We start from the raw sequence: 15,385 nt of genomic DNA, 5'->3' as shown, positions 1-15,385 counted from the left end.
ATTTTACAGTTACTTACCGCAAAAAAGCCCAGTAAACTATATATGTTTTACGGTTAACTACTGTAATATGCACTGAATTATGGGTATTTTAATGCCATTTACAGTAATTTACTGTACATGGGAATTTGCCATACTTTACTGTTTGCTCAAAAGCAGTAGTGCTACTGTAAATTGTTCTGCAGATGAAAAACATGAATCTGCATTCTCAATATAATGTCTGGGTAAGCACAAGTGTGGTGAAATAAATGCGTTTTTAAAATGATTAAAAAATAAAATATATAAACTTTGCTTACACCCCACAAAATGTAAATTTTATTCGCGCGCAAAGCCCGCGCAACAACCTTGCAGAGGTTATATAAACTGAGGCTTGTGTCGAGTGCGCACATAACGGACTTCCCTTCTGAGTGAATCGCCAGACGTCAGCTGCGAGTTTTCCTGTGGTAAGTACTTTAAGTAAGCACTTACTTTTAAAATGTAAACCATTATCAATATCAATGAAATTAAAAAATATGAAGAAAGTAAATGTAAATTCTAAGGACAGTCTGAGGGAAAAGTTTGTTTTCCTCAAAAACTGCCGCTTTCATGAAACTCATTCAATTGTCCTGCAACTGATTAGTATAGTGACTATACAGTATAGTGACTAGCCTATACTGACCTTTCCAGTATAGATGTGTAGTATTTACACGAACAATTATTTTTCGACTTTTTTACTGCTAGTTATGGTATATTTTACTCCTCAGTTAAATGAATGCCGTTAAATGTGTGTGACGTTATTTGAAATAGCACGAGCGTGCTCTCTCTCTCGTGCGAGATGGGTAGGCTTAAATGTCGCATGCTCTCTCTCTCGTAAATGAAACATTTATGCCAGTGCATATACCAGAGGAAAAAAATATATTCAAGTAAAATTATAATAAATTAATTCAAGAAAGAAAATGCATTCTTTATTATGGCTTCTTGTTTGTTAATAGAAGTACTCTTTTAAGGGCCACCTAGAATAACGGCACCTTTGGCTTTGTAAGTTGTTATTTTTATTTTTGATATGATCACTCATATGTTGGGTTGGGGATTGATAGAGATTTCATAATTCCATTTGAGTCACAAGCTCTTAATTCATTTCTGATCTTGATTCAATTCAGTTTGATTCACAGTTATTCTTATTTTCTTATTCTGATTCCAGTTTCCATTCGATTTAATTGGATTAAAATATTTCTGAGAATTTGATGACAGCCATTTATGTACCTTGATTTAGTATTCATTTTGGTTATAGTCCTGTATTCTTCAAGAGTATGCATTCTTTATTATGGCTTCTTGTTTGTTAATAGAAGCAAGGTCTCATCAAAATCAGTGTTCTCTTAAAGGTGCTGTATGTAAATTTTTGACTCTACTAAAGCATTAAAATACCATAATATGTTTGTAGATATTTAAGAAACATGCTAAGTTAACATACTTGTTTATCTGAAAAAGAATGCTACAGTCAGTTATTCTCCTTTGAATATCCTTTGAATTGTATTTCGGCACCCCGGGTTGCCAGTTGGCAGAAAACACAGCGTATTTCATTTCATTCATCGTCAAGTGCGCTCGTTCCTGTTGGTGTCGTCAATCTGGCAACCTGCTGTGTGCGTCAAGTCTGAGAAGGAGGGGCAGGGTGAAAAAAAACCCTCTCCAATATTTTGAATTTGGACTGCAATACCTAGTTCAACCACTCGGTGTCAATCCTACATACAGCACCTTTACGTTTCATATTATTATTTTTTTTTTTGTACATGTTATTGTATATATTCTCTTCTCTCTTTTTTCAGTGTTGATTGTAATCTGATTTTGTAAGTGATCAATCTAGCAGTCATTCTAGATCTATGATTTATCATGTTCATACATATAGTGATTAGTCAATAATCTTTTTCTCTCTTTTGCTTGTTTCAACAGGAGCTAACTACACCCCAAAGGCTATTTTAGGAGCCACAGCACTGAGCATCTTTGGCTTTGTAAGTATGTTTTAACTATCAGACACAGTGTGTGACATTAGATTAACTGCAGCTATGAAAGAAATATTTTAATATAATAATAATTAAAGAGATGTTTTGATATACATATATATATATATATTTTTTTTTTTTTTTATATGATCACTCATATGTTGGGTTGGGGATTGATAGAGATTTCATAATTCCATTTGATTCACAAGCTCTTAATTCATTCTACTGGCAAAAGTGCTGCCAGTTAGTTACCGCAAAAATACAATAAAAAGTCTAACAGTGTGGAGGAATGGACTGATACACAGTTGTACATGGATGACAGTGAATATTAGAATATTATAATCAGCATAAAGTATTACAGAGAGCTACATAAAAATGTACTATTTTATATCAGAAACAACCACAATATCATGTTAGACATGTAAGGCACCCAAATAAAATAACTAAATAAATGAACAAACAAAAACAACTCATAGAGTTTAATCCTTTCATTTAATTAATTTAGCTTAAGTTTACTTATACATATTTATTTTAAATCAATAATTTTGTATTGTTCTTTTAAATCATAAAATAATAATGATAATAATAATAATAATAACATCACTAAAGCAAGACAGATTTACTTTATCCTTAAACTAGTATCAAGTTCATACAACTACATTTTAAAGAATATATCTTGAATTAAATTTAGGCACACATCTAACAAAATATTCTTAATTTGGTGTTATTTTAGTATCATTTATATACTTTATATACTATTTTAATATAAATATTTTTAATAAGCTTTTTATATTTTCAGTTTTATTTGAACTCATTTGTTTACTTTAAGTTTCAGCAATTTTGTGCTTCTGTATATTTTATATTCCTATATACCTTTCATTCATTCATTCATGCATTCATTCATTCATTTATATATCTATTTACTTAAACTTTATTTCATCTAGTTCAAATGGCAACATTTCTATTTTTTAAGTATACGTTTTTATCTAATATTTATATTTTGATTTATTATTATTTCATTATTAATGGTAACAAACCTGGTCTCATTCTCTCACTAGTTTGTGCTTCTAAAACAAATGCAAGGATGTTTAGATATGCTGCTGGCTAATGAGAACAATACTGATGAAGAAAAGCTTTTTGTAGTGTGAGAGTACAGTTCTCCAGATGGAAATGGCATGTATTACAAAGTAATTAAAACAAAACATGTTTGTGTGAGCAACACTTAGTTTTTCCAGAGCTACTTACCTGTGAAGCTTTTACAAGCATGAACCGGACACATATCAAAACCAGCCGTCAATGCCCTGCATGGCATTTCCTGTCCAACCGTATGCCTTCCCTCTCGTCTAAGACACATTCATTTTTCTGGCTTTTGCTAACCTTGCTGAAAAAACCGTAAGGTGGTTTACTGACCAGGCTGTTTTTCCATCCTGACCAGCTAACAAGTGCCCCCAAACCCTCTAAAACCATCAAACAGTCCAACTTAACCAGCTCTTTAAGACTGCGATGGCAACTAAGGCTGCTTTTGTTCTTTTTCCAGCAGGCAATTGTTATCAACCTCCCCATGAAGGTGCACACTTCCATTTTTTCTAGTACTTTACATAACCATTTCTCAAATGTCCCCTTACCTTTTCTCTAATCTCACGGCATGCAAACTTTCACAGATCAATTTCTGACACTCTCTCCTTATCTCACCATCAGACTAAGATGTGGGTGGCAAATTTGACATGGTTTCCTCTGCCCTTGAACCTTAGGGTGGCTGAACCAGCTGCCACATCTGGGGCTCATCGATGGTGGCTGGGAATGTCAGCATGGGGCAGAGGCCAGTCCAGAACACACACACACACACACACACGCACGCGTTCTCTGACAGACGATGTGTGTCACGGCACACGATCCCCCACCTCTGCAGAGTGCATGCATGTGTCAGATTGCAGTTGAAGGGAAATAGGGGGCTGGGGATCGGGGCACAGACATAGTGCTTCAAAACTCAACAGAGCGTAATGCTGGTCTGCACTGAGGTTCAGATGCATACATCACGTCAAAATGTCAATGTCAAAACTGAGAAAATTTGAGTGACATTTATTTACTGTTTAAGAAGCAACAATAATTTGTTTTGCTTCTGTTGTTTTAAGATTATTTCTCTATAAAAATAAGAGTTTCATTTGGTTTGCACTATAAACTAGAGTTGAGTACACTCAAAGACTTTAAATATATTCACAAAGTAATTTATAACAATGGTAGAAACAATATTTACAACATTAAGAGCCATATTTACTAAACAGGGCAAATTAGCGTGAGAGCACACTCCCATAAAAGCACAGATGGAAGTGGAAAGTTCTGTGCTTGTTCTACTGACAGTGCACACATTAAATAAGACAAGACGCAGCCAGATCATTTCCATGATGATTAATGTCGGGTTTAAGACTTGCTTTTTAGGCGGTAAAAAAGGGCGCAGTTACCAGTGAATTGAATACTGCAAACCTTATGAGATCATATTGGGTTTCACTTAAATATTCTTCTCCCATAAGTTTTGCACCTGGAAGGGACAATCCTACAAATGCATATGCAATAAGGTCAGCCACAAAAATAACTGTGTCCATGCCTTTTCAGCACTAATATTTCACTGTGTGTTTTTAATAAATCCTGACAGTAGTTTTTTTAATGCCAAAAGAGGGTTTTGGTTGGTCGTATATATATAGCTAAAATAACTGCTAATTCTAAATAACAAAAATTTACAAATCCCATCAGCTAAATGCTTTAGACTCACATGTTTTTATACCTGCATAAATGTAAACAATATCAGTGTAATGTCCCAGGTCTGGTCCTCTCTCGCCTTTCAATGGTTGCCAGGTCTGCAAAACAAACCAGCCCAATCGCTTATCAAAGTAGTCCAAAACTAGCCCAATCATGTTTTTACCGCAATTTACATTTTGTTTCAGGGAGATAGCGTTAACCCACAGTAACAGTGTAAAAGTAGCCCAACTCCACACTAAAACTGCTCACTTGACAACACTGACTGTCATTACTTCTCCCTTTATTCTTCTGAAGCTCATCCATGCAATTTAAAAATAAAATAAAAAAGTTTGAAAACCACTGTTCTGCAGTAAGTACTGAGTGATATAAGGTAATGACATGGACTTGAGTTAAGGTTAGGGTTAGAGTCAGTAGTTATTACCTAGTTATTGTTATTACTGTAGTAATAACATAGTATGTACATATACAAAAAGACTAAAGTGCTACCATAGTAAGCAGTAGTCTTGTAACATTGCATTACATTTAATCATTTAGCAGATGCTTTTATCCAAAGCAACTTACAAATGAGGAGAACAATAGAAGCAAACAGACGTACAAGAGAGCAAAAGTATACAAGTGCTGTGAAAAGTCTCAGTTAGTCTAGCACAGTACACATAGCTATTTTTTTTTATAGAATGGAATAGAATAGAACAGAATCGAATCGAATATAATAGGTAAGTGCTAGTATTAGTTCGTCAGGTGCTGGCGAAAAATATGTGTCTTTAGACGTTTTTTGAGAATGGCCAAAGACTCAGCTGTTCGAATTGAGATAGGGAGGTCATTCCACCAGCTGGGCACAGTCCAGGAAAAGGTCCGTGATAGTGATTTTGTGCCTCTTTGGGATGGGACCACAAGGCGTAGTTCACTTGCAGAACGCAAGCTTCTGGAGGGCGCATAAGTTTGAACGAGTTAAGGTATATTGGTGCAGTTCCAGTTGTTGTCTTGTAGGCAAACATCAGTACTTTGAATTTGATGCGAGCAGCTACTGGTAGCCAGTGTAAACTGATGAAGAGAGGTGTAACGTGAGCTTTTTTCGGCTCGTTAAAGACCACTCTCGCTGCTGCATTCTGGATCAGTTGCAGAGGCTTGATAGTACATGCGGGAAGGCCCGCCAAGAGAGCATTACAAAAGTCCAGTCTGGAGAGAACAAGAGCTTGGACAAGGAGCAAGGAGTTGCACAGCTTGTTCTGATAGGAAGGGTCTAATCTTCCTAATGTTGTATAAGGCAAATCTGCAGGACCGGGCCTTTGTAGCAATATGGTCTGTGAAGCTTAACTGATCATCTATCACAACTCCAAGGTTCCTGGCTGTCCTGGAAGGAGTTATGGTTGATGAGTCCAGCAGTATAAAGAAGTTGTGATGAAATGCTGGGTTTGCTGAGACCATGAGCATTTCTGTCTTAGCAAGGTTGAGTTGAAGGTAGAGAATGAAAGAGCATCACCTTCAACTCAACCTTGCTATTACAAAACTGCCCATGAATATTCATGAGTCAACATGATAATGTTTATAAAATGCTGCTTACTCTACTTTTCAGATCATTCTTATGTCTCTGCAATTTACTGATCAATGGCCACATATTCTTTATTAACATTATTAATAAGTTGCTGTGTACCTTGTAAAATAGACTTTAGTTGGAAAAATTACTATTGGTCTAGATCAGGGGTGGGCAAACTTGGCCCTTCCAGGTCACTTTCCTTCAGAGTTTAGCTCCAACTCTAATCAAACACACCTGAACCAGCTAATCATTGTCTTCAAGACTACACTCTTAAAAATAAAGGTGCTTCAAAAGGTTCTTCAAGCGATGCCATAGAAAAACCATTAAACCATTTTCAAAGAACCATTCAGTCAAAGGTTCTTTAAAGAACCATCTCTTTCTTATCTTTTTATAATCTGAAGAACCGAAGAACCTCCCAAAGAACGCCCCTTTTGTGAAACAAAAAGGTTCTTCAGATGTTAAAGGTTCTTTATGGAACCATTTAGACAAAAAGGTTATTCTATGGCATCGTGAAGCACCTTTATTTTTAAGAGTGTACTAGAAAGCTACAGGCATGTGAGTTTTATCAGGGTTGGATCAAATTTCTGCAGGAAATGGCCAAATTTGCCCATCATTGGTCTAAAAGATGTATCCATAACATTTACAACATGCTTTCCTTCTGCCCAAATTTCACTCGTGTGCTCAGGCCATTAAACCTGTGGAAAGTGGAGTCATGGGAGGCACAGCGTTCAGTCTCAGCCTCGCTAGGGGAAACCTTGTTGTGAAAGTCTCGAAAAACTCTCTCACCCTCATTTTTTTTGCTGCAGAAACAGCAATTTTGTCCCAATTTTACATGGTTGGCACTTCATTGCCACTTTTCCCTAAAACAGCCAAGATTAAAGGAAAGAATTTGGAAAACTGAAAAGCTCATTTGGAGATGTGGTTTCATAGCCATAAACTTTGCAGGGCAAAACCAACATGCGTTGATAATTATGTCTTATAAAAACGTAAGAGACACACATTTGTTACCGCCACAACTGCGGGTCGGCCCCCGGAGGAGTTCCCTCCTTCCATTTATTACCTTGGCACGGTATTGGGTTTTGAGAATGCAAACAAGAACCTACTGAATTCGGGTTGTCCCTCAGATTTCTTAAAAGGCCACTGAGACTGAATTTGGTGGTTTGATTATTTTAATGACACTGGTTGTGTTATTTCTTGGACAAGGAGCAAGGAGTTGCACAGCTTGTTCTGATAGGAAGGGTCTAATCTTCCTAATGTTGTATAAGGCAAATCTGCAGGACCGGGCCTTTGTAGCAATATGGTCTGTGAAGCTTAACTGATCATCTATCACAACTCCAAGGTTCCTGGCTGTCCTGGAAGGAGTTATGGTTGATGAGTCCAGCAGTATAAAGAAGTTGTGATGAAATGCTGGGTTTGCTGAGACCATGAGCATTTCTGTCTTAGCAAGGTTGAGTTGAAGGTAGAGAATGAAAGAGCATCACCTTCAACTCAACCTTGCTATTACAAAACTGCCCATGAATATTCATGAGTCAACATGATAATGTTTATAAAATGCTGCTTACTCTACTTTTCAGATCATTCTTATGTCTCTGCAATTTACTGATCAATGGCCACATATTCTTTATTAACATTATTAATAAGTTGCTGTGTACCTTGTAAAATAGACTTTAGTTGGAAAAATTACTATTGGTCTAGATCAGGGGTGGGCAAACTTGGCCCTTCCAGGTCACTTTCCTTCAGAGTTTAGCTCCAACTCTAATCAAACACACCTGAACCAGCTAATCATTGTCTTCAAGACTGCACTCTTAAAAATAAAGGTGCTTCAAAAGGTTCTTCAAGCGATGCCATAGAAAAACCATTTTTGGTTCCACAAAGAACCATTCAGTCAAAGGTTCTTTAAAGAACCATCTCTTTCTTATCTTTTTATAATCTGAAGAACCTTTTATCGCCCCAAAGAACGCCCCTTTTGTGAAACAAAAAGGTTCTTCAGATGTTAAAGGTTCTTTATGGAACCATTTAGACAAAAAGGTTATTCTATGGCATCGTGAAGCACCTTTATTTTTAAGAGTGTACTAGAAAGCTACAGGCATGTGAGTTTTATCAGGGTTGGATCAAATTTCTGCAGGAAATGGCCAAATTTGCCCATCATTGGTCTAAAAGATGTATCCATAACATTTACAACATGCTTTCCTTCTGCCCAAATTTCACTCGTGTGCTCAGGCCATTAAACCTGTGGAAAGTGGAGTCATGGGAGGCACAGCGTTCAGTCTCAGCCTCGCTAGGGGAAACCTTGTTGTGAAAGTCTCGAAAAACTCTCTCACCCTCATTTTTTTTGCTGCAGAAACAGCAATTTTGTCCCAATTTTACATGGTTGGCACTTCATTGCCACTTTTCCCTAAAACAGCCAAGATTAAAGGAAAGAATTTGGAAAACTGAAAAGCTCATTTGGAGATGTGGTTTCATAGCCATAAACTTTGCAGGGCAAAACCAACATGCGTTGATAATTATGTCTTATAAAAACGTAAGAGACACACATTTGTTACCGCCACAACTGCGGGTCAGCCCCCGGAGGAGTTCCCTCCTTCCATTTATTACCTTGGCACGGTATTGGGTTTTGAGAATGCAAACAAGAACCTACTGAATTCGGGTTGTCCCTCAGATTTCTTAAAAGGCCACTGAGACTAAATTTGGTGGTTTGATTATTTTAATGACACTGGTTGTGTTATTTAAATGTAAGAGATGTATTTTACATACAGCAGGGTCTAAAGACTCCAATGAACATCTGAGATTTGCTCATTTAAACCTAGAGATCAACAGAATAATTTAGGACTTGGAAAAAATTAAAAATGTGAAGATTTTAACAAACCAAAACATTTATAAAATGCAAGCCAATTTGTAAAAAAAAATAAAATAAAAAAAACTATCTAAAAAATTCTAATGGGTTACATTTCTAACTTCTAGACTTCATGTCTTCAGTTCAACAAATGAACAGTTAACATTGTAATATACAAGTGGCAAGATCAATGGCTTCATAGCTTTTTAGTCTTGTTAGGTTGTTTTAGGTCATTTGTTTAATTAAAGGTTTAGTTCTCTACAAAAACAACTCTTTTGTGATCCAAAACAAATTCTTTCAAATTAGACTATAAAACTGCAGACCCTTTCTACTTATTCTCATTAAAGCTATATCCGAATAGTGCTGAAGAAAAACAACATACTTTATCCATCTAGATATTTACCTAGCCGTTCTGAATTTTCTTCTCCTTGAATACAGTATGCTAACATTTCCTGAACAGTTCTTGACTTTTTGAAGTCACTAGCAATTATTAGATCTTGACCGCCACGTAACTGATGGTCCAAAAACAAATGGCTGAAGTGCATTAATGTTGGGACTTTTTTTGGAGAAGAATTTGATTTCTACACCTGTGTACACATGATTTAACAATCACAGTTCAGTATCCAGAGTGTGCAGATAAAAGGAAACTATATTCGCTGCATATCACAGCAACAGCCAAAATGACAAAAAAAAATAAAAACATGACAAGCTAAGTGCCAAAGTTTGATTGCTGTGGGATTTGTTGAAATCTCTAACCCTCCATATGGTCAAAGTAAAAGTCATCAGTGAGGTTAAACTGATCAGCTAACAAGTTTAGTATTTCTACATCACTGACCTTGTGAGCTTAAAACTTACTAAATCCTCTGCCAGGAATCACTTGTAAAGAAACCCAAAGGATCTCTCTTTCTTTTCCCTAATATGCCCACTGGCCTCCTTCCTCATGCCAACAGCTTGTAGTGATTAGTAAAGCATCCTGCGGTGACCTGAGATGCAGTTTGATTCGCACCTTCAAAGTCCCTGACAGGAATAATACACAGCCAGTCATCCAGAACGTCTTAATACGCAAACCTTTCAGAGAACATGACGAGAGCTGGGATAAAGTGAGCACGACAGAGTGCGATAAGGAAGGGAAAAAAACACACAAGCAGCAGGGAAGTGCCTTGGTTTCCTTTGCCTTGGGGTCATCATGGCCAACGAGAGGATCACCCAAAGAGAGACAGACCTCACTGCAGGCATTGCCGGCAACACTTTTGCTGGCAACAAGAACATGACCAGGTGTCTGGCTGAGTCAACAATAGCACATATACTTTTGTATGTCTATTAGTAGAGTTATGAAAGGTGCTTAGCCATGAAGAGTAAAAATCAGGTTCATTTTGTGAAATGTCACTGAATGAAAAGAGCCAGGTGAAGAATCAAATAAATAAATACAGCAAACATCTCTAGAAATACAAGAGGGTGAGTAAATAAATCGATTTTGGATATTGCTTCTATCAAGGTTATTACAGTGATTCTCTCGAGCTGGATGTAAAAATCAACACAGACACAAATGACTCATTTTCACTCAATTTACTGGTTTGAATCAATCTAATGAATCCTTCACTGAAAGAACTCACTGAATCGGTCAGGAGTGTGTTTACTGAAACCGTATGTATATGTGTGTGTGTGTATGTGTGTGTATTTATATATACATATAACTATACATGATGCACACACATACATTGTGTAAACACAAAGTTTTATTTTGTATTTTGAATTGATTAATTTATTTCTCCAACACCTGTGGCATAATTAACTACAGTCCGATATTGTTGAACCAGTGTGGTTGAAATGGTAGGGGGCAGATGGGCCTTGAAGAGTTAAAGCTCAAGCAGGATTCACTAACAAGATGGAACTCTACCTTTTACATGCTGCAAAGATTTTGGCAGCAAACGATGCCATGATTGACACACTTGCCCTTGTCAGCCCCAGCTTGCCAATGCTGATACCTGATGAGTGGGAGATTGTGAACAATACCTGTGAAATATTAAAGCCTTTTGAAAAGGTTACAGCTGAGTGCAGAAAGGTTTGTGTATATAAATATAATTTAAGCTTTGCATTATTATTATTTTTTAACCTGATTCATGAGTTATTGTAATCATTATCTGTCAAAGAAAAATATATCAGTTCTTCTAAATACAATTAGACTATATGCAATTTATGTATGTTTGTCTTTGCTTCTAAACTTCACAGGTATGTGACAGCATCTAAATTAATTATAACTGCAAGGAGACTGCAGAAAGAATTGAATTCTTCAGCCTGTTGGCAGAGGCACCCTGTTTGACTCAAGGTTTAAGCAGAAGACTTTTCACGATCTAGCAGCAGCAGATGAGGCCTGCAAGAGTATTACAGCAGCTTTACCACTCAGGTCTAGCAGGCAGGTGAACAAACCTCATGCTAAGAGTACTAGGCTTACTACTCCCTCTTCCTGGCAACATTCAGTCTGGGGGGAACTTTGATGAGAGGGTGAATAATTTATTCACTGTCAGGAATGCCACATCAGAAGCAATGGCAGGAATAAGGATAAGGAGTTGCTTGGCAGGGCCCCTGATTCCAAGGAGTGACAGTCTGCTCACTTGGTGGAAAGCACGATAAGTGGTTTATGAAATATAACGGACATTATGAAGAGGAGATTGTGCATAGTTGCAACCTTGGTGCTTGCAGAGAGAATATTTTCAAAAACTGGGCAAATTATTTCAGAGAGGAGGAACAGGCTGAAACACAACAAAGTCAGACAGCTTGTTTTCCCTAATGCAAACCTTCCCTAAAACCATGACAAATGTAATTGCCCATGTTCAGTGTATTGTTTAAGCACCTTTTGTTTTTGAACTTTTTTTCAATTTTGTTAAAGCTGATTGTTTATGATAGGTACTTTTAAATGCCATTATCATTTGCTTTGTTGTATTTAAAACATTACAATCATTTTTTTTTTAAATATCATTTATTTCAATTAAAATGTATGCAGATATCTCCAAACTACACAATAGGGGCTAAAATAAAAACAGAAAATGGCTAAAATACTTGTTAATGAGGTTTATTTTCCTTGCTTGCTTGCTTAATTTACAAAACATTAAAAGACTAACTTAAAACCTGGGACATTCTAAATTCAAAGGTAAAACAGAAACAAACCTCTGTAGGTTTTTGTAAAAACTCTAAACTACAGTAAGTTGTACAGTAAGTCCTCTGTACTCCCTGACATTAAAAATTTACAGTACACAATCTATTTAAGGGGGGAAGTCGTGGCCTAATGGTTAGAGTGTCGGACTCGTAACCCAAGGTTGTGGGTTTTGAGTCTCATACCGGCAGGTATTGTAGGTGGGGGTGCACTATATGCACTAAGCTATAGTATAAGCTATAGTAACATGATGTATTATGAAATAAAAAAAAATTTTTTTTACCATTATAATAGTAGTCATACTCTAACAAAATTATTATAGTAAAAGTGTAGTAACCATGTTTTTTGGGGTTGTGGGTTTTGAGTCTCATACCGGCAGGTATTGTAGGTGGGGGTGCACTATATGCACTAAGCTATAGTATAAGCTATAGTAACATGATGTATTATGAAATAAAAAAAAATTTTTTTTACCATTATAATAGTAGTCATACTCTAACAAAATTATTATAGTAAAAGTGTAGTAACCATGTTTTTTGGCAGATTGATTATCACACCACAGTTTTACTACAAATACCATGGTTAAACTACAGTTCGTGTAGCATAGCCATGGTTTATTTGTGGTTACCATGGTTTAACTAAAATAACGTGTTTTTTTATGTGTTTTTATTTTTTTTTCTGGTAAAACCATGGTTTCCAGACTAGCATAGTATCATAAATTGACTCATCAGACTCCTTGGTAATCCTCAGCAAATTTTGACAGTTGGTTGAACCGGCTCATTCGGACGAAGTATTTGGATGTGCTACTTTGGCTGTGAGTCTTGTGTAATCAACCCGAATCTAAAGTTGGATTCAGTTCGATTTTGTGAACCGGCTTGACCGGTTACTGTCTGAGAACTGGCTCAAATTAATGATTCATTCAAGAATTGAACATCCCTACAGGTTTGGGATATAGCCTCAAATACCTTCTTTTTTTTCTTTTTTTAATGATGCATCATACTGTGGTGGTTAAGCAGCAATTTGTTGTATATGAAACACCTCAGAGCAGTTCCAGCATCTAGACTTACATAACTGCAAATGAACTCAACAGTGTAATTTCTGACTGTTTTTTTAGTAGTTACCTTCCTCTAAGCTCCACTGTCACAAAAATGATTCACTTTTGACATGACATAATGAAGCCTTGTTTACTGAAATCATGTGACTTTGGAAGTTTGATGCGCTCTCCAAATCACTTAAAATTAAATGAATGACTAAAAAAGGTTGCAAAGCTTCATGAAGCAGTGTTTCAAAAACACTTATAATAACATATGTGCTATTGCACTATAGCTTTCGAACACTGAAGAATACTGGTCTTCCTGTTTTCAGTTGCTCTTAAACATTTCAGCTGATTTTTCCTTACCTTCAACAAATCCTCATCTGTTCTTGAGATAAATAAAAATCAGGTGGTGAGGTCACAAAAGTTTTTTGCGGGGATGACTAGGAGCACATTTCAGGGGGACAAGTGATTATCTCATCAAAATACTTTGGGAATTGCACAGAGAAGTTAAGTGCAATTTGAAATCAGAGGCTCATAGCAATGCAGACCACCGCTTATCTGTGCGCTAATGCGTGAACTCCATTGATCTGCACTTGTGTTTGTGGGCATGACTAGGAAATGTATGAATTAGTTTGGGAATTTGAACAGATGAAGGTAAGTGGCGCACATTGGGAAGAAAATGGATGTGGTGATACTCCTGGAGCCAACAGTCAGATGACCTACAGTAGAACTCATCCAACTCCAGCAATCCAGCAATCTCAAAATGATTAGTTCTTTCGGAGTCATTTTCTAAAGCTCTTCCCTAAGCCCTGGATATTTCCAGAGACAGGATGTTTTGCAAACCCTGCTGATGCATTTTCTTCAAGGACTGCCAGGACGGTGAACATGGCTCGGGATGTCGGGTGATTCTTGTATCAGTTGCTGCTCGGGGAGCCAACTTTCCCAACATCAGACATAGACTCAATCTTCTCTTGAGTACTGAAAATAGTTTTTCAACAGTTATAAGTGGACATTTTGGCTTTCATGTTTCCAAAGTCTAAACTTGCCACTGGATTATCTAAAATGAAGCACAATATATCAGTTTCTCAAATAACTGTCTAACAAGACATTGTGAAATGTCCACGATGTACATGAAATCAGGAGTGACTATCTTTAGCTGCATAAATCAAACTGATACAGTTACGAAGCAATGCATGCAACCAAAAAGCTCTAGTTCATCAAAAGATGACTTTATTTCATCTAATCCCTCTGTCGTCGGTCTGCCAACTGTGTGACATATCAGGAGGAAGGAGGCACCAGCAATCTGGCTTATGGTTGCAGAACAATTTAACCTTCTATCAACACTGGCACATGGTCAACTCCCACTAAGATCCATGGCTGCTCAATGACATAGGCTGCACATTGTGAAATTCCCAAAAAGCATTCTCTTGTAGACTGGATTCAGTGAATCATCACAGTTCATACACTCACACTCTGAGCATATGCCAAATATTTAAGACAGTGACAGTGCAAGACAAGGAGAAAGCCAAGAGACAGCTCAGAGTTGCCTGGAAAAGAAAAGTAACGCTAAGTCTACTAAATAACTTCATGCATGGGCACACGAGGTGATCCAGCACAAATTTGACAAGGCAAAAGAGAAATTACACTGGATGAGGAGTGAATTTGAAAGTAAAGACAGCAATAACTGAAAAGCCTACCACTTTTACTCACATAAAACATCAAACATGTTTTGAATGGCTTTTCACTGTTAAAATTTCAATTTTAGTGTGGAAAATGCACTTCAGTAATCAATCAATCAATCAATCATTTGGTTGAATTTCGCAAAATGTTTTGTCCTTTAAGGGGAAACAGAAGAAACACTGCACCATGCACAATCCAGTTAGAAGACTTTTTAAATCCATAGATCACCAATGTTTACCATGGATTTACTGTATTTACAGTATTAATATTATACTAAATGCATTTTAATTTTATATTAATGCATATGAATATTAATTTACCAAAATTAAAAAAATAAGAAAAAAAATCTAATAGTAGTTTATGATCCACTTCTCTCAAATGTAGAACAGAAAGTGAAAATGATGCATCACAGCCAATTCCAAGATAT

At 36.6% G+C, this 15,385-nt stretch overlaps 1 protein-coding gene and 1 long non-coding RNA gene across 2 annotated transcripts in view; one reads left to right on the top strand and one right to left on the bottom strand.

The window, feature by feature from the left end:
- Nucleotides 1-1,983, top strand: part of LOC107558865 (uncharacterized) — a 14,039-nt gene extending 12,056 nt beyond the window's left edge. Inside the window, exon 3 of the long non-coding RNA XR_001605533.1 lies at nt 1,924-1,983. This is a non-coding gene — a long non-coding RNA (uncharacterized lncRNA). The remainder of the gene's footprint in view (nt 1-1,923) is intronic.
- The window catches only part of pappaa (pregnancy-associated plasma protein A, pappalysin 1a), a 129,311-nt gene that overhangs the window by 3,928 nt on the left and 109,998 nt on the right, over nt 1-15,385 (bottom strand). The gene's annotated exons all lie outside the window — the stretch shown is intronic.

This window comes from Sinocyclocheilus grahami, unplaced genomic scaffold, assembly GCF_001515645.1.
Source record: "Sinocyclocheilus grahami isolate Dianchi unplaced genomic scaffold, SAMN03320097.WGS_v1.1 scaffold662.1, whole genome shotgun sequence".
NCBI classification, from domain to species: domain Eukaryota; kingdom Metazoa; phylum Chordata; class Actinopteri; order Cypriniformes; family Cyprinidae; genus Sinocyclocheilus; species Sinocyclocheilus grahami.
Note: the sequence above shows the minus strand (reverse complement) of the source record. Positions and strands in the feature narration are given on the sequence as shown.